This window comes from Salvelinus sp. IW2-2015, linkage group LG18 (genome assembly GCF_002910315.2).
Source record: "Salvelinus sp. IW2-2015 linkage group LG18, ASM291031v2, whole genome shotgun sequence".
Lineage (NCBI taxonomy): Eukaryota > Metazoa > Chordata > Actinopteri > Salmoniformes > Salmonidae > Salvelinus > Salvelinus sp. IW2-2015.
Window position 1 is genome coordinate 70,072,440 of NC_036858.1, and position 6,000 is coordinate 70,078,439.

Genomic DNA, 6,000 nt, shown 5'->3' on the forward strand with positions numbered 1-6,000 from the left:
GTTGAATGACTGATTGAAAGACTGAATGATGGCGGGTTGTTCTGAAAAAATCTTTACTAATCCACTAACTGAGCTGGGGGATTGTGCTTTCCTGAGGAGAGGAGTGTTCCTAATCTGGACCCATTACAGTATAATGGGGTGTTCCTAATATGGACCCCTTACATATATTATGGGGTGTTCCTAATCTGGACCCCTTACGGTGTGGTAGGGTGTTCCTAATCTGGACCCCTTACTGTGTGATGGTGTGTTCCTAATCTGAATCCCTTACAGTTTGATGGGGTGTTCCTAATCTGCGTCCCTTACAGTGTGATGGGGCTTTCCTAATCTGGATCCCTTACATAGTGATGGGGTGTTCCTAATCTGGATCCTTTACATGTGTGATAGTGAGTTTCTAATCTGGATCCCTTAGAGAGTGATGGGGTGTTCCTAACCTGGACCCCTTACATGTGTGATGGGCTCTCATGCCACTCCTGGTAACTCTTTGCTTCTGTCAAAACAGACTTTCTCAAATTGAATTAAGGTCCTGTTCTGTGCTGCAGCCCCCTCGGCCCCCCTACGAGCAACCCCCTTGGCCTGGCCCTGTTCCCCTCATCCAGCCGCCTCAGACTACTTAAACCGGTGTGGCCTTGTCTTTGCTGGATTAAACCTAACGAGGGTCCACTGACTCCAACAACATGTGCCGCTTGATGAGAGATAGAGAGAAAGATAAAGCCCTTAAATTGAAATTGAATTGAGAGAGAGAGAGAAATGGAGGGATTTGTCCAGGCAGCCTTGAAACCTAATATACTTAATTCCCTACAGCTGATACAGAGAAGGAGAAATACTATTTATGTTGATAGGTTAAATCACTAGGGTGTGTTTTAACAACTGTTAGTGAACTCATCTAAATGTGGCATTATTGTGAAGAGAGTAATCTCCTTAGCTTTTTATGAATCCATTTGATGCCATTATACAGACAGATGAATGGCAGCGCCCGCTCGTCCTCTCCTCTCTGCTCTCTCTCTCTCTCTCTCTCTCTCTCTCTCTCTCATTCTCTCTCTCTCTTTTCTCTCTCTCTCTCTCTCTTCTCTCTCTCTCTCTCTCTCTCTCTCTCTCTCTCTCGTCTCTCTCTCTTCTCTCTCTCGCTCTCTCTCTCTCTCTCTCTCTCTCTCTCTCTCGCTCTCTCGCTCTCAGATGACAGCCTGACAGATGACAACATTCAATTATTTGGCTTTGATAATGCGTAAATAACAAAATGCAATGCTTAAAAAAGTTGTCTAAGTGTGAGGTTCATGTATCATAATGGTTGACAACTGTTCTGGAGAGTGTCTGCATGGTGAGTATAATGTGTAAAAGGGTTTGGTTGTCTCTAGCTGAAGTCATGGTGTTTGAGAATCATACCTTTTCCCAGAGGTTGTAAAGTTATTCAATGTTTTTATCTGCATATCATTATTTTAGAACATGAAATAGCCTATTTTGATGAAAACACAACATGTCATTATTAAAAATCAATATGGCATACTCTTTTAATGCTATCGGTAATATTGTTTTTTTCCCGAATATATGTGATAAGAAATGTAATTTTAATTTAAAAAAAATCTACAACAGAAACACAATAATTAGGCCATTGCAGTCGGTATACTGTCGGTATACAGTCGTTATGGCATGGGTCTACCTGAGTTTCCCATGTCACTCATAGCCAATCTCTGGCTGTCACAGATAAACGACTTCGGGAATGAAGTGTTCAGATAGTACACACATAAGGGCCGTTGGTGTCTGGGACATTGCCTTTGTGGTGACTATTGAGCGGAGGTGAGGCCACAGCGGTGTAATTCCACTCCGGCTTTTTGTCTGATGAAGAGCTTGCCATAGCAACCTGTCCAATTTGCACTGTTGCACTGTGGATTCATTTGCTTTTTAACCGTAATCCTTTAAGCACTGCTAACGGACAGATTTCAGATCACCGTGTCATGAAATCTCACTGTTTTTGCTATGTTGGCGAACACTGGATGCATTCGATTTCAAAAGACATTGAATAACCATAGCATCTTAGGTAACGCAATCTAGTGAACATTATCTGCATTCATTTTAAATTAGGTTATTTTCACTCAGAATAATTACTTTAAAAAATAAATGATTAAAAAAACGTCAGTAATAAATTCGGGAATAATGGATTAACAAATTAAAAATCTGTTATATTTTGCTAAATGTTTAGACTAACATTTGAAATGCGAAATAATTGCGATATTATTTCGACACAAAGGAAGAAAGATGCATGCATATGTTGACCTAAATATATTGACCTAGGTGTTTTATTACAACAATAAAATGAACAGTTTAAATTAGTTACAAATGTCAAGTGAATTTCTCCCCAAACTTAAACGTCTGAATATGACAGCAACAATTACACAACCGTTTCTGCAAGATATATTATGGCAATACAATTATTTTAAATAATTATAATTACAGTACAATGACAATTCAAATATTATTATTATTATTGTCATTATTATTATTATTATTATAATTACTTGTATTGAGAGAGAGAGGAATTACCAGGTCAAGTTTACTGATCCTTAAAGTGGTTGTGAGTAAACTGTTTTACTCTATTGGTTTATATGTGTCACCAGTAATACGGAACAACGATGCAACTCATTCTAATGGTCAATTTGTAAGTCGCTCTGGATAAGAGCGTCTGCTAAATGACTTAAATGTAAATGTAATTGTGTAAATATGTATGTATAGCAGTCAATGTTCCTGACTGTTTCGTGTTGGTCATTAGGTTTATTGGTGCGTGCCCTGCCTCTCATGGTTACTTCAGAGGAGCAGCATCATTGTTTGTTGTGATATTGTAATGAAGCCCTCAGGCCCTCTTTAAAGTAATTACCCACTCTGCCTACCTCTCTGCTTTGGGTAACCAGGCCTCCTGCTCAGTGCTTACTCAAGTCATCATAAAATACACACTAAGCCTGCCTCTCTCATGTATCCATTCTATCCCAGTGTCAGTTGGCAGCTGGCCGGGCTGTAGGGGCTTCTGCCAGCATTGGCCAGCAGTACACACATTCCCATGTGTTACTGTAAAGAATCATCTGCAGGGTCAAGCTGTGCTCCTCTGCCACACGCCTGGTTGGCCTTCTCTCCCACCTTGTGGCACCAGGATGTTACCATGCTGGCAGTATTCTACCACTCTCATTATTTTGCACTCAATGATGCCAATGCTAAACTGTAACTAACCAAACAAATCAATCCATATTTTGGGTTGGTGACACCTGATACATATACACTTATTAGATATTCCAAATAGGTTGTTTTAACTTGAGTCAATAATCTTGTGTACATTTTATTCCTTTACTAACTTGAACAAGCAGCTTTAAAAAATTTGCTAATGTAAACATTTACATGTGATTTTAACTTGTTACTAATATGAACAATTAGCCTGAGAAAAATAGTCCTCATTTCTAAAATTAACAATTAGCTTGAGAAAATGGTTTGTTTCATTAGTTTGTTTGCTTCTTTATACCTACTAAAATGTAAAGATTTCTTAATGCTATGTTATGAATTAATGAATTACTTTCAGGTGATATTTAATTCAGGTGATGAGTAATGCTATGGTATGAAATCATGAATTACTTTCAGGTGATGAGTAATCTTGCCTAAGAGCAAACATTGGGGTAGCTCTTAAAGATATCAAGGTTTTAGCTCAGTGGGCCAAGAGTCTTGAGTACCTCTGACAACCTGGATTTGATACCAGGTCGTTCACACAGGCCCTGGAGCAGCCAGTTTGGTCGACACGCGGTCCCAGAAGGGAGGCTGCAAGGCTGAGTCCTGGGGCCAGTCCAGATAGGTCCTGGTCTTGACCCGTCTTGCCAGACGGTGCTGGACTGACAGTTGCCGAAGGGGATGTCCTCCAGGAAGACCAGGATGAGGATGTTCCTGTGCTCCACCAGCAGACGGAGGGTGGCCAGGCGTAGCTTTAAAGAGCACCAGTTACTGCACAGGTAGTGACGACTCAGGGAGTAGCGGCTGCCGTAGAGGCTGTCTGTGATGTTGTCATGATGTCCTTCCCCAGCAGGAAGTCCCTGCTGTGCAAGCTGAGACACAGGAATGGGGGCCTCCTCTGCTCCATGCCTGGCAGCAGCTTCTCCACCACCCAGCGTTTGTCTCTCCTGCTGAACGACACAAAGGCCTCTACATGGCCTCCTCCAGACAGCTGCGGGCGATGTGTCCGAGGGCAAGCAGGTAGTCCCCGGCCAGCAAATAGAGCAGCACCACCAGCATGAAGAGGAGAAGGCCCATGGAGTTGCAGATGAACAGGACAAAGCCCACGTCTAGGGAACAGTTGGCCTTTGAGTACCTACTACAGTTCTGGATAGCATTTTCATTCTTGCATGTTAGCTCTGCCTCCCCAAGGTGATACATGATGACCTGGGCATGTCTCTGTTTTATTTTTATTTATTTTTATTTCACCTTTATTTAACCAGGTAGGCTAGTTGAGAACAAGTTCTCATTTACAACTGTGACCTGGCCAAGACAAAGCAAAGCAGTTTGACACATACAACAACACAGAGTTACACGTGGAATAAACAAACAAACATACAGTCAATAATACAGTAGAAAAATCTATATACAGCATGTGCAAATAAGGTAGGATAAGAGAGGTAAGGAAATAAATAGGCCATGGTGGTGAAGTAATTACAATATCGCAATTAAACACTGGAATGGTAGGGTGTGCAGAAGATGAATGTGCAAGTAGAGATACTGGGGTGCAAAGGAGCAAGATAAATAAATAAATACAGTATGGGGAAGAGGTAGATTGGATGGGCTATTTACAGATGAGCTATGTACAGGTGCAGTGATCTGTGAGCTGCTCTGACAGCTGGTGTTTACAGCTAGTGAGGGAGGTAAGCGTCTCCAGCTTCAGAGATTTTTGCAGTTTGTTCCAGTCATTGGCAGCAGAGAACTGGAAGGAGAGGCGGCTAATGGCAGAATTGGCTTTGGGGGTGACCAGTGAGATATACCTGCTGGAGCGCGTGCTACGGGTGGGTGCTGCTATGGTGACCAGTGAGCTGAGATAAGGCAGGGCTTTACCTAGCAGTGACTTGAAGATGACCTGGAGCCAGTGGTTTTGGTGACGAGGGTGCTGTTTCTGCCAATGATGATTGTAAGGGGGTACCCAATGGAGGAAATGTTCAAATGAGTCAGGCCTTGAGGGATGGAACCAAATATATGTGTCACATATATACACATATATTCACACTGTTTTCCACCTCACCCGGAGGAGGGAGAAAGTCCCGTAAATCTACATTCTTCAGCGAAGTGAGGTGGATGAATGCAGACACGTCGATATTTACAAGGGGGTTTTCTCGCAACATGAGAGTGTCCAAGCTGTCAAGGCCAAAGAAAGTATTATCTGTAATCTGAGAGATCATGTTTAATGTTAGGTCTAAGAATCTCAATTTCCCCATTCCCTGAGATGTTAAATCTAGAATAATGGTTATGTCATTGAGTCCTGAATCGAGCCACTCCAGATGTCTCAAGCAACTGAAATGCTCTGAGGTGATGTTTGTGATGCGATAGACATGCAAGGACAATCTCTTTAGCCTTGGGACAGGACATTTGAATGTCACAAAGCAAAATTAACTGAGGGATAACTTTCAAAAGAAGACTAACTGCCACATCGGTACGATTCCTCAAACAATGAATCAAGCCTAAATGACACTGTAATTATCTCTAGAAAAGATGACTATTTCTCAGTGCAGATCATGACTAGTTTCCAATTTTATGGATCCTTAAATCAAGTTTTGTGATTGAGAGTTTGTGCACTGTCCCACAAACAGACACAAAGGAAATGTTTTTGTCATTGAAATCGAAAGAACGCAATCTACTGATACCAGACTGCAGAAGCTGAGTCTGTCATTCATCAATGTCAGGCAAAATCAGAGATGAGATGTTTTCTAATCATATTTTATTATGTGACGCACTCCACTGTTTTCTATCTCCTCTGTGTCTGTTACCTGTGTT

At 41.7% G+C, this 6,000-nt stretch overlaps 1 pseudogene; it reads right to left on the reverse strand.

The window, feature by feature from the left end:
• Positions 1-3,735: 3,735 nt before the first annotated feature.
• On the reverse strand, positions 3,736-4,398 carry LOC111978011 (toll-like receptor 13; annotated as a pseudogene).
• Positions 4,399-6,000: the final 1,602 nt, after the last annotated feature.